General features: G+C 45.3%; 1 non-coding gene and 47 pseudogenes across 1 annotated transcript; all 48 read left to right on the forward strand.

The window, feature by feature from the left end:
• The first annotated feature begins 125 nt into the window (after positions 1 to 125).
• Positions 126 to 244, forward strand: LOC148856355 (5S ribosomal RNA; annotated as a pseudogene).
• A 359-nt stretch (positions 245 to 603) lies between these two features.
• Positions 604 to 722, forward strand: LOC148856356 (5S ribosomal RNA; annotated as a pseudogene).
• A 305-nt stretch (positions 723 to 1,027) lies between these two features.
• On the forward strand, positions 1,028 to 1,146 carry LOC148856357 (5S ribosomal RNA; annotated as a pseudogene).
• Positions 1,147 to 1,667: 521 nt separating this feature from the next.
• On the forward strand, positions 1,668 to 1,786 carry LOC148856358 (5S ribosomal RNA; annotated as a pseudogene).
• Positions 1,787 to 2,144: 358 nt separating this feature from the next.
• On the forward strand, positions 2,145 to 2,263 carry LOC148856359 (5S ribosomal RNA; annotated as a pseudogene).
• Positions 2,264 to 2,622: 359 nt separating this feature from the next.
• LOC148856360 (5S ribosomal RNA) lies at positions 2,623 to 2,741 on the forward strand (annotated as a pseudogene).
• A 359-nt stretch (positions 2,742 to 3,100) lies between these two features.
• Positions 3,101 to 3,219, forward strand: LOC148856361 (5S ribosomal RNA). The gene has a single exon (XR_016098131.1). It is a non-coding gene; the product is annotated as a 5S ribosomal RNA (ribosomal RNA).
• Positions 3,220 to 3,577: 358 nt separating this feature from the next.
• LOC148856362 (5S ribosomal RNA) lies at positions 3,578 to 3,696 on the forward strand (annotated as a pseudogene).
• A 359-nt stretch (positions 3,697 to 4,055) lies between these two features.
• Positions 4,056 to 4,174, forward strand: LOC148856363 (5S ribosomal RNA; annotated as a pseudogene).
• A 398-nt stretch (positions 4,175 to 4,572) lies between these two features.
• Positions 4,573 to 4,691, forward strand: LOC148856364 (5S ribosomal RNA; annotated as a pseudogene).
• Positions 4,692 to 5,050: 359 nt separating this feature from the next.
• Positions 5,051 to 5,168, forward strand: LOC148856365 (5S ribosomal RNA; annotated as a pseudogene).
• Positions 5,169 to 5,527: 359 nt separating this feature from the next.
• LOC148856366 (5S ribosomal RNA) lies at positions 5,528 to 5,646 on the forward strand (annotated as a pseudogene).
• A 358-nt stretch (positions 5,647 to 6,004) lies between these two features.
• On the forward strand, positions 6,005 to 6,123 carry LOC148856367 (5S ribosomal RNA; annotated as a pseudogene).
• A 358-nt stretch (positions 6,124 to 6,481) lies between these two features.
• LOC148856368 (5S ribosomal RNA) lies at positions 6,482 to 6,600 on the forward strand (annotated as a pseudogene).
• Positions 6,601 to 6,958: 358 nt separating this feature from the next.
• On the forward strand, positions 6,959 to 7,077 carry LOC148856369 (5S ribosomal RNA; annotated as a pseudogene).
• Positions 7,078 to 7,436: 359 nt separating this feature from the next.
• On the forward strand, positions 7,437 to 7,555 carry LOC148856370 (5S ribosomal RNA; annotated as a pseudogene).
• A 359-nt stretch (positions 7,556 to 7,914) lies between these two features.
• Positions 7,915 to 8,033, forward strand: LOC148856371 (5S ribosomal RNA; annotated as a pseudogene).
• Positions 8,034 to 8,392: 359 nt separating this feature from the next.
• LOC148856372 (5S ribosomal RNA) lies at positions 8,393 to 8,511 on the forward strand (annotated as a pseudogene).
• Positions 8,512 to 8,869: 358 nt separating this feature from the next.
• On the forward strand, positions 8,870 to 8,988 carry LOC148856373 (5S ribosomal RNA; annotated as a pseudogene).
• Positions 8,989 to 9,346: 358 nt separating this feature from the next.
• LOC148856374 (5S ribosomal RNA) lies at positions 9,347 to 9,465 on the forward strand (annotated as a pseudogene).
• A 359-nt stretch (positions 9,466 to 9,824) lies between these two features.
• LOC148856375 (5S ribosomal RNA) lies at positions 9,825 to 9,943 on the forward strand (annotated as a pseudogene).
• Positions 9,944 to 10,301: 358 nt separating this feature from the next.
• LOC148856376 (5S ribosomal RNA) lies at positions 10,302 to 10,420 on the forward strand (annotated as a pseudogene).
• Positions 10,421 to 11,246: 826 nt separating this feature from the next.
• Positions 11,247 to 11,365, forward strand: LOC148856377 (5S ribosomal RNA; annotated as a pseudogene).
• Positions 11,366 to 11,724: 359 nt separating this feature from the next.
• LOC148856378 (5S ribosomal RNA) lies at positions 11,725 to 11,843 on the forward strand (annotated as a pseudogene).
• Positions 11,844 to 12,202: 359 nt separating this feature from the next.
• LOC148856379 (5S ribosomal RNA) lies at positions 12,203 to 12,321 on the forward strand (annotated as a pseudogene).
• A 359-nt stretch (positions 12,322 to 12,680) lies between these two features.
• Positions 12,681 to 12,799, forward strand: LOC148856380 (5S ribosomal RNA; annotated as a pseudogene).
• A 358-nt stretch (positions 12,800 to 13,157) lies between these two features.
• On the forward strand, positions 13,158 to 13,275 carry LOC148856381 (5S ribosomal RNA; annotated as a pseudogene).
• A 359-nt stretch (positions 13,276 to 13,634) lies between these two features.
• LOC148856382 (5S ribosomal RNA) lies at positions 13,635 to 13,753 on the forward strand (annotated as a pseudogene).
• Positions 13,754 to 14,112: 359 nt separating this feature from the next.
• On the forward strand, positions 14,113 to 14,231 carry LOC148856383 (5S ribosomal RNA; annotated as a pseudogene).
• A 359-nt stretch (positions 14,232 to 14,590) lies between these two features.
• LOC148856384 (5S ribosomal RNA) lies at positions 14,591 to 14,709 on the forward strand (annotated as a pseudogene).
• A 358-nt stretch (positions 14,710 to 15,067) lies between these two features.
• On the forward strand, positions 15,068 to 15,185 carry LOC148856385 (5S ribosomal RNA; annotated as a pseudogene).
• A 359-nt stretch (positions 15,186 to 15,544) lies between these two features.
• On the forward strand, positions 15,545 to 15,663 carry LOC148856386 (5S ribosomal RNA; annotated as a pseudogene).
• A 359-nt stretch (positions 15,664 to 16,022) lies between these two features.
• Positions 16,023 to 16,141, forward strand: LOC148856387 (5S ribosomal RNA; annotated as a pseudogene).
• A 359-nt stretch (positions 16,142 to 16,500) lies between these two features.
• On the forward strand, positions 16,501 to 16,619 carry LOC148856388 (5S ribosomal RNA; annotated as a pseudogene).
• Positions 16,620 to 16,978: 359 nt separating this feature from the next.
• Positions 16,979 to 17,097, forward strand: LOC148856389 (5S ribosomal RNA; annotated as a pseudogene).
• A 311-nt stretch (positions 17,098 to 17,408) lies between these two features.
• On the forward strand, positions 17,409 to 17,527 carry LOC148856390 (5S ribosomal RNA; annotated as a pseudogene).
• Positions 17,528 to 17,884: 357 nt separating this feature from the next.
• Positions 17,885 to 18,002, forward strand: LOC148856391 (5S ribosomal RNA; annotated as a pseudogene).
• Positions 18,003 to 18,361: 359 nt separating this feature from the next.
• LOC148856392 (5S ribosomal RNA) lies at positions 18,362 to 18,479 on the forward strand (annotated as a pseudogene).
• A 358-nt stretch (positions 18,480 to 18,837) lies between these two features.
• Positions 18,838 to 18,956, forward strand: LOC148856393 (5S ribosomal RNA; annotated as a pseudogene).
• Positions 18,957 to 19,315: 359 nt separating this feature from the next.
• Positions 19,316 to 19,434, forward strand: LOC148856394 (5S ribosomal RNA; annotated as a pseudogene).
• A 359-nt stretch (positions 19,435 to 19,793) lies between these two features.
• LOC148856395 (5S ribosomal RNA) lies at positions 19,794 to 19,912 on the forward strand (annotated as a pseudogene).
• A 1,310-nt stretch (positions 19,913 to 21,222) lies between these two features.
• On the forward strand, positions 21,223 to 21,341 carry LOC148856396 (5S ribosomal RNA; annotated as a pseudogene).
• Positions 21,342 to 21,700: 359 nt separating this feature from the next.
• On the forward strand, positions 21,701 to 21,819 carry LOC148856397 (5S ribosomal RNA; annotated as a pseudogene).
• Positions 21,820 to 22,178: 359 nt separating this feature from the next.
• LOC148856398 (5S ribosomal RNA) lies at positions 22,179 to 22,297 on the forward strand (annotated as a pseudogene).
• A 361-nt stretch (positions 22,298 to 22,658) lies between these two features.
• LOC148856399 (5S ribosomal RNA) lies at positions 22,659 to 22,777 on the forward strand (annotated as a pseudogene).
• Positions 22,778 to 23,136: 359 nt separating this feature from the next.
• LOC148856400 (5S ribosomal RNA) lies at positions 23,137 to 23,255 on the forward strand (annotated as a pseudogene).
• Positions 23,256 to 23,614: 359 nt separating this feature from the next.
• Positions 23,615 to 23,733, forward strand: LOC148856401 (5S ribosomal RNA; annotated as a pseudogene).
• Positions 23,734 to 24,092: 359 nt separating this feature from the next.
• On the forward strand, positions 24,093 to 24,211 carry LOC148856402 (5S ribosomal RNA; annotated as a pseudogene).
• Positions 24,212 to 24,535: the final 324 nt, after the last annotated feature.

Raw genomic sequence — 24,535 nt, forward strand, 5'->3', positions numbered from 1 at the left:
GTGGAAACTTGTGCACGGTTACCAAGGGAGAAAGTTGCATACACCATTTTTTCAAGTCTGAAAGAATTAATGGGGGGGGAACAAGATAGTGAGTGCATAAAGATTTAAGCGAGCAAGAAGCAAACAGTTGCGATCATACCAGCACTAAAGCACCGGATCCCATTAGAACTCCGAAGTTAACTGTGCTTGGGCTAGAGTAGTATTAGGATGGGTGACCTCCTGGGAAATCATCGTGTTGCAACCCAATTTTATTAATATTTAATTTTTGATATATTATTTGCAAATTCCATATGTCGTTTCGGCGAGACAACCGGAAACAACGCGCCGGATTCTCAGACCATTTGCGGCACGACCGTCATTGCTGAATGGGAACCGTGCATAACCAGGCTTTTGGCATTCGTCGTGCATTGTGGGCCCTGCGATAGTATTGCATCTATCCGGGGCTGCGACTGATCTGGAAAGGAATAACTCCGCTCACGTGGAAGGTTGTGCACGGTTACGAATGGAGGAGAGTTGCATACACCGTTTTTTCAAGTCTGAAAGAATTAATGGGGGGGAGCAAGATAGTGAGTGCATAAAGATTTAAGCGAGCAAGAAGCAAACGGTTGCGATCATACCAGCACTAATGCATCGGATCCCATCAGAACTCCGAAGTTAATTGAGCTTGGGCGAGAGTAGTATTAGGATGGGTAACCTCCTCGGAAATTATCATGTTGCAACCCAATTTTATTAATATTTTATTTTTGATAAATTATTTGCAAATTCCATATGTCGTTTCGGCGAGACAACCAGAAACGGTGCCAAACCGGGCTTTTAACATTCGTCGTGCATTGTGGGCCCCGCGATAGTAGTGCTTCTATCCGGGGTTGCGGCAGATCTGGAAAGGAATAACTCCGCTCACGTGGGAGCTTGTGCACGGTTACGAAGGGAGGAAAGTTGCATACACCGTTCTTTTCAAATCTGAAAGAATTAATGGGGGGGAGCAAGATAGTGAGTGCATAAAGATTTAAGTGAGCAAATAGCAAACGGTTGCGATCATACCAGCACTAATGCACCGGATCCCATCAGAACTCCGAAGTTAATTGAGCTTGGGCGAGAGTAGTATTAGGATGGGTAACCTCCTCGGAAATTATCATGTTGCAACCCCATTTTATTAATATTTTATTTTTGATATATTATTTGCAAATTCCATATGTCGTTTCGGCGAGACAACCAGGTGCGATCCCATCAGAACTCCGAAGTTAGGTGTGCAGGGGCGAGAGTAGTATTAGGATTGGTGAACTCCTGGGAAGTCCTCCTGTTGCACCCCAATTTTATTATTATTTTATCTTTGATATACTATTTGCAAATTCCATATGTCGTTTCGGCGAGACAACTGGAAACAACGCGTCAGATACTGGCACCATTTCCGGCACGATCGTCATTACTGAATGGGAACGGTGCAAAACCGTGCTTTTGGCATTCGTCGTGCATTGGGGGCACCGCGATAGTATTGCATCTATCCGGGTTTGCGGCAGATCTGTAAAGGAATAACGCCGCTCACGTGGGAGCTAGTGCACGGTTACGAAGGGAGGAAAGTTGGATACACCGTTTTTTCAGTATGAAAGAATTAATGGAGGGGAGCAAGATAGTGAGTGCATAAAGATTTAAGCGAGCAAGAAGCAAACGGGTCCTATCATACCAACACTAATCCACCGGATCCCATCAGAACTCCAAAGTTAAGTGTGCTTGGGCGAGAGTAGTATTAGGATGGGTGACCTCCTGGGAAATCCTTCTGTTGCAACCCAATTTTATTAATATTTTATTTTTGATATACTATTTGCAAAATCCATATGTCGTTTCGGCGAGACAACTGGAAACAACGGGCCGGAAGCTCACACCATTTGCGGTACGATTGTCATTACTAAATGGGAATGGTGCGAAACAGGGCTTTTGGCAATCGTCGTGCATTGTGGGCCCCGCGATTGTATTGCATCTATCCATGGCTGCGGCAGATTTGGAAAGGAATAACTCCGCTCACGTGGGAGCTTGAACACGTTTACCAAGGGAGAAAGTTGCATACAACGTTTTTTCAAGTCTGAAAGAATTAGTGGAGGGGAGCAAGATTGTGAGTGGATAAAGATTTAAGCGCGGAAGAAGCGGACGGGTGCGATCATACCAGCACTAATGCACCGGATCGCATCAGAACTCCGAAGTTAAGTGTGGTTGGGCGAGAGTAGTATTAGGATGTGTGACCTCCAGGGAAGTCCTCCGGTTGCACCCCAATTTTATTAATATTTTATTTTTGAAATACTATTTGCAAATTCCATATGTCTTTTCCGCAAGACAACTGGAAACAACGCGCCGGATACTCGGACCATTTGCGGCACAATCGTCACTACTGAATGGGAACGGTGCAAAATCGGGCTTTTGGCATTCGTCATGCATTGTGGGCCCCACGATAGTATTGCATCTATCCGGGTCTACGACAGATCTGGAAAGGAATAACTCCGCTCACGTGGAAGTTTGTGCACGGTTACCAAGGGAGAAAGTTGCATACAACATTTTTTCAAGTCTGAAAGAATTAATGGGGGGGGAGCAAGATAGTGAGTGCATAAAGATTTAAGCTAGCAAGAAGCAAACAGTTGCGATCATACCAGCACTAAAGCACTGGATCGCATTAGAACTCCGAAGTTAACTATGCTTGGGCAAGAGTAGTATTAGGATGGGTGACCTCCTGCGAAATCATCGTGTTGCAATCCAATTTTATTAATATTTTATTTTTGATATATTATTTGCAAATTCCATATGTCGTTTTGGTGAGACAACTGCAAACAACACGCCGGATTCTCGAACCATTTGTGGCACGACCGTCATTACTGAATGGTAACGGTGCAAAACCCGGCTTTTGGCATTCGTCGTGCATTGTGGGCCCCGTGATATTATTGCATCCATCCGGTGCTGCGTCAGATCTGGAAAAGAATAACTCCGCTCACGTGAAAAATTGTGCACGGTTACGAAGGATGGAAAGTTGCATACACCGTTTTTTCAAATCTGAAAGAATTAATGGGGGGGAGCAAGGTAGTGAGTGCATAAAGATTTAAGCGAGCAATTAGCAAACGATTGCGATCATACCAGCACTAATGCACCGGATCCCATCAGAACTCCGAAGTTAATTGAGCTTGGGCGAGAGTAGTATTAGGATGGGTGACCTCCTGGGAAATCATCGTGTTGCAACCCAATTTTATTAATATTTTTTTTTGATATATTATTTGCAATATCCATATTTCGTTTCGGCGAGACAACTGGAAACAACGTGCCGGATTCTCGAACCATTTGCGGCACGACTGTCATTACTGAATGGGAACGGTGCAAAACTGGGCTTTTGCCATACATCGTGCATTGTGGGCCCCGCGATAGTATTGCATCTATCCGGGGCTGCGTCAGATCTGGAAAGGAATAACTCCGCTCACGTGGAAAATTGGTCACGGTTACGAAGGGATGAATGTTGCATACACCGTTTTTTCAAATCTGAAAGAATTAATGGGGGGGAGCAAGGTAGTGAGTGCATAAAGATTTAAGCGAGCAATTAGCAAACGGTTGCGATCATACCAGCACTAATGCACCGGATCCCATCAGAACTCCGAAGTTAATTGAGCTTGGGTGAGAGTAGTATTAGGATGGGTGACCTCCTGGGAAATCCTTCTGTTGCAACCCAATTTTATTAATATTTTATTTTTGATATACTATTTGCAAAATCCATATGTCGTTTCGGCGAGACAACTGGAAACAACGGGCCGGAAGCTCGAACCATTAGCGGTACGATTGTCATTACTGAATGGGAATGGTGCGAAATAGGGCTTTTGGCATTCGTCGTGCAATGTGGGCCCCGCGATTGTATTGCATCTATCCATGGCTGCGGCAGATTTGGAAAGGAATAACTCCGCTCACGTGGGAGATTGAGCACGTTTACCAAGGGAGGAAAGTTGCATACACCGTTTTTTCAAGTCTGAAAGAATTAGTGGAGGGGAGCAAGATTGTGAGTGCATAAAGATTTAAGCGAGGAAGAAGCGGACGGGTGCGATCATACCAGCACTAATGCACCGGATCGCATCAGAACTCCGAAGTTAAGTGTGGTTGGGCGAGAGTAGTATTAGGATGTGTGACCTCCAGGGAAGTCCTCCGGTTGCACCCCAATTTTATTAATATTTTATTTTTGATATACTATTTGCAAATTCCATATGTCTTTTCCGCAAGACAACTGGAAACAATCGTCACTACTGAATGGGACCATTTGCGGCACAATCGTCACTACTGAATACTCGGACCATTTGCGGCACAATCGTCACTACTGAATGGGAACGGTGCAAAATCGGGCTTTTGGCATTCGTCGTGCATTGTGGGCCCCACGATAGTATTGCATCTATCCGGGGCTGCGACAGATCTGGAAAGGAATAACTCCGCTCACGTGGAAGCTTGTGCACGGTTACCCAGGGAGAAAGTTGCATACAACATTTTTTCAAGTCTGAAAGAATTAATGGGGGGGGAGCAAGATAGTGAGTGCATAAAGATTTAAGCGAGCAAGAAGCAAACAGTTGCGATCATACCAGCACTAAAGCACTGGATCCTATTAGAACTCCGAAGTTAACTATGCTTGGGCAAGAGTAGTATTACGATGGGTGACCTCCTGGGAAATCTTCGTGTTGCAACCCAATTTTATTAATATTATATTTTTGATATATTATTTGCAAATTCCATATGTCGTTTCGGCGAGACAACTGCAAGCAACACGCCGGATTCTTGAACCATTTGCGGCACGACCGTCATTACTGAATGGGAACGGTGCAAAACCCGGCTTTTGGCATTCGTCGTGCATTGTGGGCCCCGTGAAAGTATTGCATCCATCCGGTGCTGCGTCAGATCTGGATTGGAATAACTCCGCTCACGTGGAAAATTGTGCACGGTAACGAAGGGAGGAAAGTTGCAAACACCGTTTTTTCAAATCTGACAGAATTAATGGGGGGCAGCAAGGTAGTGAGTGCATAAAGATTTAAGCGAGCAATTAGCAAACGGTTGCGATCATACCAGCACTAATGCACCGGATCCCATCAGAACTCCGAAGTTAATTGAGCTTGGCGAGAGTAGTATTAGGATGGGTGACCTCATGGGAAATCATCGTGTTGCAACCCAATTTTATTAATATTTTATTTTTGATATATTATTTGCAAATTCCATATGTCGTTTCGGCGAGACAACTGGAAACAACGTGCCGGATTATCGGACCATTTGCGGCACGACTGTCATTACTGAATGGGAACGGTGCAAAACTAGGCTTTTGGCATACGTCGTGCATTGTGGGCCCCGCGATAGTATTGCATCTATCCGGGGATGCGACAGATCTGGAAAGGAATAACTCCGCTCACGTGGAAGCTTGTGCACGGTTACCAAGGGAGGAAAGTTGCATGCACCATTTTTTCTAGTCAGAAAGAATTAATGGGGGGGAGCAAGATAGTGAGTGCATAAAGATTTAAGCGAGCAAAAAGCAAACGGTTGTGATCATTCCAGCACTAATGCACTGGATCCCATTAGAACTCTGAAGTTAAGTGTGCATGGGCGAGAGTAGTATTACGATGGGTGACCACCTGGGAAATCATCATTTTGCAACCCAATTTTATTAATATTTTATTTTTGATATATTATTTGCAAATTCCATATGCCGTTTCGGCGAAACAACTGGAAACAACGCGTCGGATATTCGGACCATTTGCGGCACGATCGTCATTACTGATGGGAACGGTGCAAAACCGGGCTTTTGGCATTCATCGTGCATTGTGGGCCCCGCGATAGTATTGCATCTATCCGGGGCTGCGGCAGATCTGGAAAGGAATAACTCCGCTCACGTGGGAGCTTGTGCACGGTTACCAAGGGAGGAAAGTTGCATACACCGTATTTTCAAGTCTGAATGTATTAATGGAGGGGAGCAAGATAGTGAGTGCATAATGATTTAAGCGAGCAAGAAGCAAACAGGTGCGATCATACCAGCACTAATCCACCGAATCCCATCAGAACTCCGAAATTAAGCGTGCTTGGGCGAGAGTAGTATTAGGATGGCTGACCTCCTAAGAAATCCTTGTGTTGCAACCCAATTTTATTAATATTTTATTTTTGATATACAATTTGCAAATTCCATATGTCGTTTCGGCGAGACAACTGGAAACAACGCGCCGGATACTCGGACCATTTGCGGTACGATCGTCATTACTGAATGGGAACGGTGCAAAACCCGGCTTTTGGCATTCGTCGTGCATTGTGGTCCCCGCGATAGTATTGCATCTATCCGGGGATGCGGCAGATCTGGAAAGGAATAACTCCTCTCACGTAGGAGCTTGTGCACGGTTACCAAGGGAGGAAAGTTCCATACACCGTTTTTTCAAGTCTAAAAGAATTATTGGAGGGGAACAAGATAATGAGAGCATAAAATTTAAGCGAGCAAAAAGCAGACTGGTGCGATCATACCAGCACTAATGCACCGGATCCCATCAGAACTCCGAAGTTAAGCGTGCAGGGGCGAGAGTAGTATTAGGATTGGTGACCTCCTGGGAAGTCCTCCGGTTGCACCCCAATTTTATTAATATTTTATCTTTGATATACTATTTGCAAATGCCATATGTCGTTTCGGCGAGACAACTGGAAACAACGCGTCAGATACTCGCACCATTTCCGGCACGATCGTCATTACTGAATGGGAACGGTGTAAAACCGTGCTTTTGCCATTCGTCGTGCATTGGGGGCACCGCGATAGTATTGCATCTATCCGGGTTTGCGGCAGATCTGTAAAGGAATAACGCCGCTCACGTAGGAGCTAGTGCACGGTTACGAAGGGAGGAAAGTTGGATACACCATTTTTTCAGTATGAAAAAATTAATAGAGGGGAGCAAGATAGTGAGTGCATAAAGATTTAAGCGAGCAAGAAGCAAACGGGTCCGATCATACCAACACTAATCCACCGGATCCCATCAGAACTCCGAAGTTAAGTGTGCTTGGGCGAGAGTAGTATTAGGATGGGTGACCTTTTGGGAAATCCTTCTGTTGCAACCCAATTTTATTAATATTTTATTTTTGATATACTATTTGCAAAATCCATATGTCGTTTCGGCGAGACAACTGGAAACAACGGGCCGGAAGCTCGGACCATTTGCGGTACGATTGTCATTACTGAATGGGAATGGTGCGAAACAGGGCTTTTGGCATTCGTCGTGCATTGTGGGCCCCGTGATTGTATTGCATCTATCCATGGCTGCGGCAGATTTGGAAAGGAATAACTCCGCTCACGTGGGAGCTTGAGCACGTTTACCAAGGGAGGAAAGTTGCATACACCGTTTTTTCAAGTCTGAAAGAATTAGTGGAGGGGAGCAAGATTGTGAGTGCATAAAGATTTAAGCGAGGAAGAAGCGGACGGGTGCGATCATACCAGCACTAATGCACCGGATCGCATCAGAACTCCGAAGTTAAGTGTGGTTGGGCGAGAGTAGTATTAGGATGTGTGACCTCTAGGGAAGTCCTCCGGTTGCACCCCAATTTTATTAATATTTTATTATTGATATACTATTTGCGAATTCCATATGTCTTTTCCGCAAGACAACTGGAAACAACGCGCCGGATACTCGGACCATTTGCGGCACAATCGTCACTACTGAATGGGAACGGTTCAAAATCGGGCTTTTGGCATTCGTCGTGCATTGTGGGCCCCACGATAGTATTGCATCTATCCGGGGCTGCGACAGATCTGGAAAGGAATAACTCTGCTCACGTGGAAGCTTGTGCACGGTTACCAAGGGAGAAAGTTGCATACAACATTTTTTCAAGTCTGAAAGAATTAATGGGGGGGGAGCAAGATAGTGAGTGCATAAAGATTTAAGCGAGCAAGAAGCAAACAGTTGCGATCATACCAGCACTAAAGCACTGGATCGCATTAGAACTCCGAAGTTAACTATGCTTGGGCAAGAGTAGTATTAGGATGGGTGACCTCCTGGGAAATCTTTGTGTTGCAACCCAATTTTATTAATATTTTATTTTTGATATATTATTTGCAAATTCCATATGTCGTTTCGGCGAGACAACTGCAAACAACACGCCGGATTCTCGAACCATTTGCGGCACGACCGTCATTACTGAATGGGAACGGTGCAAAACCCGACTTTTGGCATTCGTCGTGCATTGTGGGCCCCGTGATAGCATTGCATCCATCCGGTGCTGCGTCAGATCTGGAAAGGAATAACTCCGCTCACGTGGAAAATTGTGCACTGTTACGAAGGGAGGAAAGTTGTATACACCGTTTTTTCAAATCTGAAAGAATTCATGGGGGGGAGCAAGGTAGTGAGTGCATAAAGATTTAAGCGAGCAATTAGCAAACGGTTGCGATCATACCAGCACTAATGCACCGGATCCCAACAGAACTCCGAAGTTAATTGAGCTTGGGCGAGAGTAGTATTAGGATGGGTGACCTCCTGGGAAATCATCGTGTTGCAACCCAATTTTATTAATATATTTTTTTTGATATATTATTTGCAAATTCCATATGTCATTTCGGCGAAGCAACTGGAACAACGTGCCGGATTCTCGGACCATTTGCGGCACGACTGTCATTACTGAATGGGAACGGTGCAAAACCGGGCTTTTGCCATACGTCGTGCATTGTGGGCCCCGTGATAGTATTGCATCTATCCGGGGCTGCGACAGATCTGGAAAGGAATAACTCCGCTCACGTGGAAGCTTGTGCACGGTTACCAAGGGAGGAAAGTTGCATGCACCGTTTTTTCAAATCAGAAAGAATTAATGGGGGGGAGCAAGATAGTGAGTGCATAAAGATTTAAGCGGGCAAGAAGCAAACCGTTGTGATCATACCAGCACTAATGCACTTGATCCCATTAGAACTCTGAAGTTAAGTGTGCTTGGGCGAGAGTAGTATTACGATGGGTGACCTCCTGGGAAATCATCATTTTGCAACCCAATTTTATTAATATTTTATTTTTGATATATTATTTGCAAATTCCATATGTCGTTTCGGCGAGACAACTGGAAACAACGCGCCGGATATTCGGACTATTTGCGGCACGATCGTCATTACTGATAGGAACGGTGCAAAACCGGGCTTTTGGCATTCTTCGTGCATTGTGGGCCCCGCGATAGTATTGCATCTATCCGGGGCTGCGGCAGATCTGGAAAGGAATAACTCCGCTCACGTGGGAGCTTGTGCACGGTTACCAAGGGAGGAAAGTTGCATACACCGTATTTTCAAGTCTGAATGTATTAATGGAAGGGAGCAAGATAGTGAGTGCATAAAGATTTAAGCGAGCAAGAAGCAAACAGGTGCGATCGTACCAGCACTAATCCACCGGATCCCATCAGAACTCCGAAGTTAAGTGTGCTTGGGCGAGAGTAGTATTAGGATGGGTGACCTCCTTGGAAATCATCGTGTTGCAACCCAATTTTATTAATATTTTATTTTTGATATATTATTTGCAAATTCCATATGTCGTTTCGGCGAGACAACTGGAAACAACGCACCGGATTCTCGGACCATTTGCGGCACGACCGTCATTACTGAATGGGAACGGTGCAAAATCGGGCTTTTGGCATTCGTCGTGCATTGTGGGCCCCGCGATAGTATTGCATCTATCCGGGGCTGCGGCAGATCTTGAAAGGAATAACTCCGCTCACGTGGAAGCTTGTGCACGGTTACCAAGGGAGGAAAGTTGCATACACAGTTTTTTCAAGTCAGAAAGAATTAATGGGGGGGAGCAAGATACTGAGTGCATAAAGATTTAAGCGAGCAAGAAACAAACGGTTGTGATCATACCAGCACTAATGCACTGGATCCCATCAGAACTCTGAAGTTAAGTGTGCTTGGGCGAGAGTAGTATTACGATGGGTGACCTCCTGGGAAATCATCATTTTGCAACCCAATTTTATTAATATTTTATTTTTGATATATTATTTGCAAATTCCAGATGCCGTTTCGGCGAAACAACTGGAAACAACGCGCCGGATATTCGGACCATTTGCGACACGATCGTCATTACTGATGGGAACGGTGCAAAACCGGGCTTTTGGCATTCATCGTGCATTGTGGGCCCCACGATAGTATTGCATCTATCCTGGGCTGCGGCAGATCTTGAAAGGAATAACTCCGCTCACGAGAGAGCTTGTGCACGGTTACCAAGGGAGGAAAGTTGCATACACCGTTTTTTCAAGTCAGAAAGAATTAATGGGGGGGAGCAAGATAGTGAGTGCATAAAGATTTAAGCGAGCAAGAAACAAACGGTTGTGATCATACCAGCACTAATGCACTGGATCCCATCAGAACTCTGAAGTTAAGTGTGCTTGGGCGAGAGTAGTATTACAATGGGTGACCTCCTGGGAAATCATCATTTTGCAACCCAATTTTATTAATATTTTATTTTTGATATATTATTTGCAAATTCCATATGCCGTTTCGGCGAAACAACTGGAAACAACGCGCCGGATATTCGGACCATTTGCGGCACGATCGTCATTACTGATGAGAACGGTGCAAAACCGGGCTTTTGGCATTCATCGTGCATTGTGGGCCCCGCGATAGTATTGCATCTATCCGGGGCTGCGGCAGATCTGGAAAGGATTAACTCCGCTCACGTGGGAGCTTGTGCACGGTTACCAAGGGCGGAAAGTTGCATACACCGTATTTTCAAGTATGAATGTATTAATGGAGGGGAGCAAGATAGTGAGTGCATAAAGATTTAAGCGAGCAAAAAGAAAACAGGTGCGATCGTACCAGCACTAATCCTAGTGTTGCACCGAAGTTAAGCGTGTTTGGGTGAGAAAGTATTAGGATGGGTGGCCTCCTGGGAAGTCCTAGTGTTGCACCCCAATTTTATTAATATTTTATTTTTGATATATTATTTGCAAGTTCCATATGTCGTTTCGGCAAGACAACTGGAAACAACGCGCCGGATTCTCGGACCATTTGCGGCACGACCGTCATTACTGAATGGGAACGGTGCAAAATAGGGCTTTTGGCATTCGTCGTGCATTGTGCGCCCCGCGATTGTATCGCATCTATCCGTGGCTGCGGTAGATCTGGAATTGAATACCTCTGCTCACGTGGGAGCTTTTGCACGTTTACCAAGGAAGGAAAGTTGCATACACCGTTTTTTCATGTCTGAAAGAATTAATGGGGGGGAGCAAGATAGTGAGTGCATAAGGATTTAAGCGAGCAAGAAGCAAACGGCTGCGATCATTCCAGCACTAATGCACCGGATCCCATCAGAACTCCGAAGATAAGTGTGCTTGGGCGAGAGTAGTATTAGGATGGGTGACCTCCTTGGAAATCATCGTGTTGCAACCCAATTTTATTAATATTTTATTTTTGATATATTATTTGCAAATTCCATATGTCGTTTCGGCGAGACAACTAGAAACAACGCGCCGGATTCTCGGACCATTTGCGGCACGACCGTCATCACTGAATGGGAACGGTGCAAAATAGGGCTTTTGGCATTCGTCGTGCATTGTGCGCTCCGCGATTGTATCGCATCTATCCGTGGCTTCGGTAGATCTGGAATGGAATAACTCTGCTCACGTGGGAGCTTTTGCACGTTTACCAAGGAAGGAAAGTTGCATACACCATTTTTTCATGTCTGAAAGAATTAATGGGGGGGAGCAAGATAGTGAGTGCATAAAGATATAAGCGAGCAAGAAGCAAACGGCTGCGATCATTCCAGCACTAATGCACCGGATCCCTTTAGAACCCCGATGTTAACTGTGCTTGGGCAAGAGTAGTATTAGGATGGGTGACCTCCTGGGAAATCTTCGTGTTGCAACCCAATTTTATTAATATTTTATTTTTGATATATTATTTGCAAATTCCATATGTCGTTTCGGCGAGACAACTGCAAACAACACGCCGGATTCTCGAACAATTTGCGGCACGACCGTCATTACTGAATGGGAACGGTGCAAAACCCGGCTTTTGGCATTCGTCGTGCATTGTGGGCCCCGTGATAATATTGCATCCATCCGGGGCTGCGTCAGATCTAGAAAAGAATTACTCCGCTCAGGTGGAAAATTGTGCACGGTTACGAAGGGAGAAAAGTTGCATACACCGTTTTTTCAAATCTGAAAGAATTAATGGGGGGGAGCAAGGTAGTGAGTGCATAAAGATTTAAGCGAGCAATTAGCAAACGGTTGCGATCATACCAGCACTACTGCACCGGATCCCATCAGAACTCCGAAGTTAATTGAGCTTGAGCGAGCGTAGTATTAGGATGGGTGACCTCCTGGGAAATCATCGTGTTGCAACCCAATTTTATTAATATTTCATTTTTGATATATTATTTGCAAATTCCATATGTCGTTTCGGCGAGACAACTGGAAACAACGTGCCAGATTCTCGGACCATTTGCGGGACGACTGTCATTACAGAATGGGAACGGTGCAAAACCGGGCTTTTGGCATACGTCGTGCATTGTGGGCCCCGCGATAGTATTGCATCTATCCGGGGCTGCGACAGATCTGGAAAGGAATAACTCCGCTCACGTGGAAGCTTGTGCACGGTTACCAAGGGAGGAAAGTTGCATACACCGTTTTTTCAAGTCAGAAAGAATTAATGGGGGGGAGCAAGATAGTGAGTGCATAAAGATTTAAGCGAGCAAGAAACAAACGGTTGTGATCATACCAGCACTAATGCACGGGATCCCATCAGAACTCTGAAGTTAAGTGTGCTTGGGCGAGAGTAGTATTACGATGGGTGACCTCCTGGGAAATCATCATTTTGCAACCCAATTTTATTAATATTTTATTTTTGATATATTATTTGCAAATTCCATATGCCGTTTCGGCGAAACAACTGGAAACAACGCGCCGGATATTCGGACCATTTGCGGCACGATCGTCATTACTGATGGGAACGGTGCAAAACCGGGCTTTTGGCATTCATTGTGCATTGTGGGCCCCACGATAGTATTGCATCTATCCGGGGCTGCGGCAGATCTGGAAAGGATTAACTCCGCTCACGTGGGAGCTTGTGCACGGTTACCAAGGGAGGAAAGTTGCATACACCATATTTTCAAGTATGAATGTATTAATGGAGGGGAGCAAGATAGTGAGTGCATAAAGATTTAAGCGAGCAAAAAGCAAACAGGTGCGGTCGTACCAGCACTAATCCACCGGATCCCATTAGAACTCCGAAGTTAAGCGTGTTTGGGTGAGAAAGTATTAGGATGGGTGACCTCCTGGGAAGTCCTAGTGTTGCACCCCAATTTTATTAATATTTTATTTTTGATATATTATTTGCAAGTTCTATATGTCGTTTCGGCAAGACAACTGGAAACAACGCGCCGGATTCTCAGACCATTTGCGGCACGACCGTCATTATTGAATGGGAATGGTGCAAAATAGGGCTTTTGGCATTCGTCGTGCATTGTGCGCCCCGCGATTGTATCGCATCTATCCGTGGCTGCGGTAGATCTGGAATTGAATACCTCTGCTCACGTGGGAGCTTTTGCACGTTTACCAAGGAAGGAAAGTTGCATACACCATTTTTTCATGTCTGAAAGAATTAATGGGGGGAAGCAAGATAGTGAGTGCATATGGATTTAAGCGAGCAAGAAGCAAACGGCAGCGATCATTCCAGCACTAATGCAACGGATCGCATCAAAACTCCGAAGATAAGTGTGCTTGGGCGAGAGTAGTATTAGGATGGGTGACCTCCTTGGAAATCAATGTGTTGCAACCCAATTTTATTAATATTTTATTTTTTATATATTATTTCCAAATTCCATATGTCGTTTCGGCGAGACAACTAGAAACAACGCGCCGGATTCTCGGACCATTTGCGGCACGACCGTCATTACTGAATGGGAACGGTGAAAAACCGGGCTTTTGGCATTCGTCGTGCATTGTGGGCCCCGCGATAGTATTGCATCTATCCTGGGCTGCGGCAGATCTGGAAAGGAATAACTCCGCTCACGTGGGAGCTTGTGCATGGTTACCAAGGGAGGAAAGTTGCATACACCGTTTTTTCAAGTCTGGAAGTATTAATGGAGGGGAGCAAGATAGTGAGTGCATAAAGATTTAAGCAAGCAAGAAACAAACGGGTGCAATCATACCAGCACTAATCCACCGGATCCCATCAGAACTCCAAAGTTAAGCGTGCTTGGGCGAGAGTAGTATTAGGATGGCTGACCTCCTAAGAAATCCTTGTGTTGCAACCCAATTTTATTAATATTTTATTTTTGATATACTATTTGCAAATTCCATATGTCGTTTCGGCGAGACAACTAGAAACAACGCGCTGGATACTTGGACCATTTGCGGTACGATCGTCATTACTGAATGGGAACGGTGCAAAACCGGGCTTTTGGCATACGTCGTGCATTGTGGGCCCCGTGATAGTATTGCATCTATACGGGGCTGCGACAGATCTGGAAAGGAATAACTCCGCTCACGTGGAAGCTTGTGCACGGTTACCAAGGGAGGAAAGTTGCATACACCGTTTTTTCAAGTCAGAAAGAATTAATGGGGGGGAGCAAAATAGTGAGTGCATAAAGATTTAAGCGAGCAAGAAACAAACGGTTGTGATCATACCAGCACTAATGCACTCGATCCCATCAGAACTTTGAAGTTAAGTGTGCTTGGGCAAGAGTAGTATTACGATGGGTGACCTCCTGGGAAATCATCATTTTGCAACCCAATTTTATTAATATTTTATTTTTGATATATTATTTGCAAATTCCATATGCCGTTTCGGCGAAACAACTGGAAACAACGCGCCGGATATTCGGACCATTTGCGGCACGATCGTCATTACTGATGGGAACGGTGCAAAACCGGGCTTTTGGCATTCATTGTGCATTGTGGGCCCCACGATAGTATTGCATCTATCCAGGGCTGCGGCAGATCTGGAAAGGATTAACTCCGCTCACGTGGGAGCTTGTGCACGGTTACCAAGGGAGGAAAGTTGCATACACCGTATTTTCAAGTATGAATGTATTAATGGAGGGGAGCAAGATAGTGAGTGCATAAAGATTTAAACGAGCAAAAAGCAAACAGGTGCGATCGTACCAGCACTAATCCACCGGATCCCATTAGAACTCCGAAGTTAAGCGTGTTTGGGTGAGAAAGTATTAGGATGGGTGACCTCCTGGGAAGTCCTAGTGTTGCACCCCAATTTTATTAATATTTTATTTTTGATATATTATTTGCAAGTTCCATATGTCGTTTCGGCAAGACAACTGGAAACAACGCGCCGGATTCTCGGACCATTTGCGGCACGACCGTCATTACTGAATGGGAACGGTGCAAAATAGGGCTTTTGGCTTTCGTCGTGCATTGTGCGCCCCGCGATTGTATCGCATCTATCCGTGGCTACGGTAGATCTGGAATTGAATACCTCTGCTCACGTGGGAGCTTTTGCACGTTTACCAAGGAAGGAAAGTTGCATACACCATTTTTTCATGTCTGAAAGAATTAATGGGGGGGAGCAAGATAGTGAGTGCATAAGGATTTAAGCGAGCAAGAAGCAAACGGCTGCGATCATTCCAGCACTAATGCACCGGATCCCATCAGAACTCCGAAGATAAGTGTGCTTGGGCGAGAGTAGTATTAGGATAGGTGACCTCCTTGGAAATCATCGTGTTGCAACCCAATTTTATTAATATTTTATTTTTGATATATTATTTGCAAATTCCATATGTCGTTTTGGCGAGACAACTAGAAACAACGCGACGGATTCTCGGACCATTTGCGGCACGACCGTCATTACTGAATGGGAACGGTGCAAAACCGGGCTTTTGGCATTCGTCGTGCATTGTGGGCCCTGCGATAGTATTGCATCTATCCTGGGCTGCGACAGATCTGGAAAGGAATAACTCCGCTCACGTGGGAGCTTGTGCATGGTTACCAAGGGAGGAAAGTTGCATACACCGTTTTTTCAAGTCTGGAAGTATTAATGGAGGGGAGCAAGATAGTGAGTGCATAAAGATTTAAGCAAGCAAGAAACAAACGGGTGCAATCATACCAGCACTAATCCACCGGATCCCATCAGAACTCAGAAGTTAAGCGTGCTTGGGCGAGAGTAGTATTAGGATGGCTGACCTCCTAAGAAATCCTTGTGTTGCAACCCAATTTTATTAATATTTTATTTTTGATATACTATTTGCAAATTCCATATGTCGTTTCGGCGAGACAACTAGAAACAACGAGCTGGATACTTGGACCATTTGCGGTACGATCGTCATTACTGAATGGGAATGGTGCAAAACTGGGCTTTTGGCATTCGTCGTGCATTGTGGTCCCCGCGATAGTATTGCATCTATCCGGGGATGCGGCAGATCTGCAAAGGAGTAACTCCTCTCACGTGGGAGCTTGTGCACGGTTACCAAGGGAGGAAAGTTCCATACACCATTTTTTCAAGTCTGAAAGAATTATTGGAGGGGAACAAGATAATGAGAGCATAAAGATTTAAGCGAGCAAAAAGCAAACGGGTGCGATCATACCATCACTAATGCACCGAATCCCATCAGAACTCCGAAGTTAAGTGTGCAAGGGCGAGAGTAGTATTTGGATTGGTGACCTCCTGTGAAGTCCTCGTGTTGCACCCCAATTTTATTAATATTTTATCTTTGATATACTATTTGCAAATTCCATATGTCGTTTCGGCGAGACAACTGGAAACAACGGGCCGGAAGCTCGGACCATTTGCGGTACGATTGTAATTACAGAATGGGAACGGTGCGAAACCAGGCTTTTGGCATTCGTCGTGCATTGTGGGCCCCGTGATTGTATTGCATCTATCCATGGCTGTGGCAGATTTGGAAAGGAATAACTCCGCTCACGTGGGAGCTTGTGCACGTTTACCAAGGGAGGAAAGTTGCATACACCGTTTTTTGAAGTCTGAAAGAATTAATGGAGGGGAGCAAGATTGTGAGTGCATAAAGATTTAAGCGAGGAAGAAGCGGACGGGTGCGATCATACCAGCACTAATGCACTGGATCGCATCAGAACTCCGAAGTTAAGTGTGCTTGGGCGAGAGTAGTATTAGGATGGGTGACCTCCAGGGAAGTCCTCCTGTTGCACCCCAATTTTATTAATATTTTATTTTTGATATACTATTTGCAAATTCCATATGTCTTTTCCGCAAGACAACTGGAAACAACGCGCCGGATACTCGGACTATTTGCGGCACGATCGTCACTACTGAATGGGAACGGTGCAAAATCGGGCTTTTGGCATTCGTCGTGCATTGTGGGCCCCGTGATAGTATTGCATCTATCCGGGGCTACGACAGATCTGGAAAGGAATAACTCCGCCATTTTTTCAAGTCTGAAAGAATTAATGGGGGGGGAGCAAGATAGTGAGTGCATAAAGATTTAAGTGAGCAAGAAGCAAACAGTTGCGATCATACCAGCACTAAAGCACCGGATCCCATTAGAACCCCGAAGTTAACTGTGCTAGGGCAAGAGTAGTATTAGGATGGGTGACCTCCTGGGAAATCATCATTTTGCAACCCAATTTTATTAATATTTTATTTTTGATATATTATTTGCAAATTCCATATGCCGTTTCGGCGAGACAACTGGAAACAACGCGCCGGATATTCGGACCATTTGCGGCACGATCATCATTACTGATGGGAACGGTGCAAAACCGGGCTTTTGGCATTCATCGTGCATTGTGGGCCCCGCGATAGTATTGTATCTATCCGGGGCTGCGGCAGATCTGGAAAGGAATAACTCCGCTCACGTGGGAGCTTGTGCACGGTTACCAAGGGAGGAAAGTTGCATACACCGTATTTTCAAGTCTGAATGTATTACTGAAGGGGAGCAAGATAGTGAGTGCATAAAGATTTAAGCGAGCAAAAGCAAACAGGTGCGATCGTACCAGCACTAATCCACCAGATCCCATTAGAACTCCGAAGTTAAACGTGTTTGGGTGAGAAAGTAGTAGGATGGGTGACCTCCTGGGAAGTCCTAGTGTTTCACCCCAATTTTATTAATATTTTATTTTTGATATATTATTTGCAAGTTCCATATGTCGTTTCGGCGAGACAACTGGAAACAACGCGCCGGATTCTCGGACCATTTGCGGCACGACCGTCATTACTGAATGGGAACGGTGCAAAACAGGGCTTTTGGCATTCGTCGTGAATTGTGCGCCCCGCGATTGTATCGCATCTATCCGTGGCTGCGGCTGATCTGGAAAGGAATAACTCCGCTCACGTGGGAGCTTTTGCACGTTTACCAAGGGAGGAAAGTTGCATACACCGTTTTTTCAAGTCTGAAAGAATTAATGGGGGGGAGCAAGATAGTGAGTGCATAAAGATTTAAGCGAGCAAGAAGCAAACAGGTGCGATCGTACAAGCACTAATCCCCCGGATCCCATTAGAACTCCGAAGTTAAGCGTGTTTGGGTGAAAAAGTATTAGGATGGGTGACCTCCTGGGAAGTCCTAGTGTTGCACCCCAATTTTATTAATATTTTATTTTTGATATATTATTTGCAAGTTCCATATGTCGTTTCGGCGAGACAACTGGAAACAACGCGCCGGATTCTCGGACCATTTGCGGCACGACCGTCATTACTGAATGCGAACGGTGTAAAATAGGGCTTTTGGCATTCGTCGTGCATTGTGCGCCCCGCGATTGTATCGCATCTATCCGTGGCTGCGGCAGATCTGGAAAGGAATAACTCCGCTCACGTGGGAGCTTTTGCACGTTTACCAAGGGAGGAAAGTTGCATACACCGTTTTTTCAAGTCTGAAAGAATTAATGGGGGGAGCAAGATAGTGAGTGCATAAAGATTTTAGCGAGCAAGAAGCAAACGGCTGCGATCATTCCAGCACTAACGCACCGGATCCCATCAGAACTCCGATGTTAAGTGTGCTTGGGCGAGAGTAGTATTAGGATGGGTGACCTCCTTGGAAATCATCGTGTTGCAACCCAATTTTATTAATATTTTATTTTTGATATATTATTTGCAAATTCCATATGTCGTTTCGACGAGACAACTGGAAACAACGCGCCGGATTCTCGGACCATTTGCGGCACGACCGTCATTACTGAATGGGAACGGTGCAAAACCGGGCTTTTGGCATTCATCGTGCATTGTGGGCCCCGCGATAGTATTACATCTATCCATGGCTGCGGCAGATCTGGAAAGGAATAACTCCGCTCACGTGGGAGCTTGTGCACGTTTACCAAGGGAGGAAAGTTGCATACACCGTTTTTTCAAGTCTGAAAGAATTAATGGAGGGGAGCAACATAGTGAGTGCATAAAGATTTAAGCAAGCAAGAAACAAACGGATGCAATCATACCAGCACTAATCCACCGGATCCCATCAGAACTCTGAAGTTAAGCGTGCTTGGGCGAGAGTAGTATTAGGATGGCTGACCTACTAAGAAATCCTTGTGTTGCAACCCAATTTTATTAATATTTTATTTTTGATATACTATCTGCAAATTCCATATGTCTTTTCCGCAAGACAACTGGAAACAACGCGCCGGATACTCGGACTATTTGCGGCACGATCGTCACTACTGAATGGGAACGGTGCAAAATCGGTCTTTTGGCATTCATCGTGCATTGTGGGCCCCGTGATAGTATTGCATCTATCCGGGGCTGCGACAGATCTGGAAAGGAATAACTCCGCCCACGTGAAAGCTTGTGCACGGTTACCAAGGGAGAAAGTTGCATACACCATTTTTTCAAGTCTGAAAGAATTAATGGGGGGGGAGGAAGATAGTGAGTGCATAAAGATTTAAGTGAGCAAGAAGCAAACAGTTGCGATCATACCAGCACTAAAGCACCGGATCCCATTAGAACCCCGAAGTTAACTGTGCTAGGGCAAGAGTAGTATTAGGATGGGTGACCTCCTGGGAAATCATCATTTTGCAACCCAATTTTATTAATATTTTATTTTTGATATATTATTTGCAAATTCCATATGCCGTTTCGGCGAGACAACTGGAAACAACGCACTGGATATTCGGACCATTTGCGGCACGATCGTCATTACTGATGGGAACGGTGCAAAACCGGGCTTTTGGCATTCATCGTGCATTGTGGGCCCCGCAATAGTATTGCATCTATCCGGGGCTGCGGCAGATCTGGAAAGGAATAACTCCGCTCACGTGGGAGCTTGTGCACGGTTACCAAGGGAGGAAAGTTGCATACACCGTATTTTCAAGTCTGAATGTATTACTGAAGGGGAGCAAGATAGTGAGTGCATAAAGATTTAAGCGAGCAAAAGCAAACAGGTGCGATCGTACCAGCACTAATCAACCAGATCCCATTAGAACTCCGAAGTTAAACGTGTTTGGGTGAGAAAGTATTAGGATGGGTGACCTCCTGGGAAGTCCTAGTGTTTCACCCCAATTTTATTAATATTTTATTTTTGATATATTATTTGCAAGTTCCATATGTCGTTTCGGCGAGACAACTGGAAACAACGCGCTGGATTCACGGACCATTTGCGGCACGACCGTCATTACTGAATGGGAACGGTGCAAAACAGGGCTTTTGGCATTCGTCGTGAATTGTGCGCCCAGCGATTGTATCGCATCTATCCGTGGCTGCGGCAGATCTGGAAAGGGATAACTCCGCTCACGTGGGAGCTTTTGCACGTTTACCAAGGGAGGAAAGTTGCATACACCGTTTTTTCAAGTCTGAAAGAATTAATGGGGGGGAGCAAGATAGTGAGTGCATAAAGATTTAAGCGAGCAAGAAGCAAGCAGGTGCGATCGTACAAGCACTAATCCCCCGGATCCCATTAGAACTCCGAAGTTATGCGTGTTTGGGTGAAAAAGTATTAGGATGGGTGACCTCCTGGGAAGTCCTTGTGTTGCACCCCAATTTTATTAATATTTTATTTTTGATATATTATTTGCAAGTTCCATATGTCGTTTCGGCGAGACAACTGGAAACAACGCACCAGATTCTCGGACCATTTGCGACACGACCGTCATTACTGAATGCGAACGGTGCAAAATAGGGCTTTTGGCATTCGTCGTGCATTGTGCGCCCTGCGATTGTATCGCATCTATCCGTGGCTGCGGCAGATCTGGAAAGGAATAACTCCGCTCACGTGGGAGCTTTTGCACGTTTACCAAGGGAGGAAAGTTGCATACACCGTTTTTTCAAGTCTGAAAGAATTAATGGGGGGTGCAAGATAGTGAGTGCATAAAGATTTAAGCGAGCAAGAAGCAAACGGCTGCGATCATTCCAGCACTAATGCACCGGATCCCATCAGAACTCCGAAGTTAAGTGTGCTTGGGCGAGAGTAGTATTAGGATGGGTGACCTCCTTGGAAATCATCGTGTTGCAACCCAATTTTATTAATATTTTATTTTTGATATATTATTTGCAAATTCCATATGTCGTTTCGGCGAGACAACTGGAAACAACGCGCCGGATTCTCGGACCATTTGCGGCACGATCGTCATTACTGAATGGGAACGGTGCAAAACCGTGCTTATGGCATTCGTCGTGCATTGTGGGCCCCACGATAGTATTACATCTATCCTGGGCTGCGGCAGATCTGGAAAGGAATAACTCCGCTCACGTGGGAGCTTGTGCATGGTTACCAAGGGAGGAAAGTTGCATACACCGTTTTTTCAAGTCTGAAAGTATTAATGGAGGGGAGCAACATAGTGAGTGCATAAAGATTTAAGCAAGCAAGAAACAAACGGATGCAATCATACCAGCACTAATCCACCGGATCCCATCAGAACTCTGAAGTTAAGCGTGCTTGGGCGAGAGTAGTATTAGGATGGCTGACCTCCTAAGAAATCCTTGTGTTGCAACCCAATTTTATTAATATTTTATTTTTGATATACTATCTGCAAATTCCATATGTCGTTTCGGCGAGACAACTGGAAACAACGCGCTGGATACTCGGACCATTTGCGGTACGATCGTCATTACTGAATGGGAACGGTGCAAAACCGGGCTTTTGGCATTCGTCGTGCATTGTGGTCCCCGCAATAGTATTGCATCTATCCGGGGATGCGGCAGATCTAGAAAGGAATAACTCCTCTCACGTGCGAGCTAGTGCACGGTCACCAAGGGAGGAAAGTTCCATACACCGTTTTTTCAAGTCTGAAAGAATTATTGGAGGGGAACAAGATAATGAGAGCATAAAGATTTAAGCGAGCAAAAAGCAGACGGGTGCGATCATACCAGCACTAATGCACCGGATCCCATCAGAACACCGAAGTTAAGCGTGCAGGGGCGAGAGTAGTATTAGGATTGGTGACCTCCTGTGAAGTCCTCGTGTTGCACCCCAATTTTATTAATATTTTATCTTTGATATACTATTTGCAAATTCCATATGTCGTTTTCGGCGAGACAACTAGAAACAACTCGTCAGATACTCGCACCATTTCCGGCACGATCGTCATTACTGAATGGGAACGGTGCACAACCGTGTTTTTGGCATTCGTCGTGAATTGGGGGCCCCGCGATAGTATTGCATCTATCCGGGGTTGCGGCAGATCTGTAAAGGAATAACGCCGCTCACGTGGGAGCTAGTGTACGGTTACGAAGGGAGGAAAGTTGGATACACCGTTTTTTCAGTATGAAAGAACTAATGGAGGGGAGCAAGATAGTGAGTGCATAAAGATTTAAGCGAGCAAGAAGCAAACGGGTCCGGGATCATACCAGCACTAATCCACCGGATCCCATCAGAACTCTGAAGTTAAGCGTGCTTGGGCGAGAGTAGTATTAGGATGGCTGACCTCCTAAGAAATCCTTGTGTTGCAACCCAATTTTATTAATATTTTATTTTTGATATACTATCTACAAATTCCATATGTCGTTTCGGCGAGACAACTGGAAACAACGCGCTGGATACTCAGACCATTTGCGGTACGATCGTCATTACTGAATGGGAACAGTGCAAAACCGGGCTTTTGGCATTCGTCGTGCATTGTGGTCCCCGCGATAGTATTGCATCTATCCGGGGATGCGGCAGATCTAGAAAGGAATAACTCCTCTCACGTGGGAGCTTGTGCACGGTCACCAAGGGAGGAAAGTTCCATACACCGTTTTTTCAAGTCTGAAAGAATTATTGGAGGGGAACAAGATAATGAGAGCATAAAGATTTAAGCGAGCAAAAAGCAGACGGGTGCGATCATACCAGCACTAATGCACCGGATCCCATCAGAACACCGAAGTTAAGTGTGCAGGGGCGAGAGTAGTATTAGGATTGGTGACCTCCTGTGAAGTCCTCGTGTTGCACCCCAATTTTATTAATATTTTATCTTTGATATACTATTTGCAAATTCCATATGTCGTTTCGGCGAGACAACTGGAAACAACGCGCTGGATACTCGGACCATTTGCGGTACGATCGTCATTACTGAATCCGAACGGTGCAAAACCGGACTTCTGGCATTCGTCGTGCATTGTGGTCCCCGCGATAGTATTGCATCTATCCGGGGATGCGGCAGATCTGGAAAGGAATAACTCCTCTCACGTGGGAGCTTATGCACGGTTACCAAGGGAGGAAAGTTCCATACACCGTTTTTTCAAGTCTGAAAGAATTAATGGAGGGGAGCAAGATTGTGAGTGCCTAAAGATTTAAGCGAGGAAGAAGCGGACGGGTGCGATCATACCAGCACTAATGCACCGGATCGCATCAGAACTCCGAAGTTAAGTGTGCTTGGGCGAGAGTAGTATTAGGATGGGTGACCTCCAGGAAAGTCCTCCTGTTGCACCCCAATTTTATTAATATTTTATTTTTGATATACTATTTGCAAATTCCATATATCTTTTCCGCAAGACAACTGGAAACAACGCGCCGGATACTCGGACCATTTGCGGCACGATCGTCACTACTGAATGGGAACGGTGCAAAATCGGGCTTTTGGCATTCGTTGTGGATTGTGGGCCCCGCGATAGTATTCAATCTATCGGGGGCTGCGACAGATCTGGAAAGGAATAACTCCGCTCACGTGGAAGCTTGTGCACTGTTACCAAGGGAGGAAAGTTGCATACACCATTTTTTCAAGTCTGAAAGAATTAATGGGGGGGAGCAAGATAGTGAGTGCATAAAGATTTAAGCGAGCAAGAATTAAACGGCTGCGATTATTCCAGCACTAATGCACCGGATCCCATCAGAACTCCGAAGTTAAGTGTGCTTGGGCGAGAGTAGTATTAGGATGGGTGACCTCCTTGGAAATCATCGTGTTGCAACCCAATTTTATTAATATTTTATTTTTGATATATTATTTGCAAATTCCATATGTCGTTTCTGCGAGACAACTGGAAACAACGCGCCGGATTCTCGGGCCATTTGCGGCACGACCGTCATTACTGAAAGGGAACGGTGCAAAACCGGGCTTTTGGCATTCGTCGTGCATTGTGGGCCCCGCGATAGTATTGCATCTATCCTGGGCTGCGGCAGATCTGGAAAGGAATAACTCCTCTCACGTGGGAGCTTGTGCACGGTTACCAAGGGAGGAAAGTTCCATACACCGTTTTTTCAAGTCTGAAAAAATTATTGGAGGGGAACATGATAAT

The sequence above is a fragment of the Nelumbo lutea genome, chromosome 4 (genome assembly GCF_056320005.1).
Source record: "Nelumbo lutea isolate HS-2025 chromosome 4, American lotus-T2T, whole genome shotgun sequence".
Classification (NCBI taxonomy): Eukaryota; Viridiplantae; Streptophyta; class Magnoliopsida; order Proteales; family Nelumbonaceae; genus Nelumbo; species Nelumbo lutea.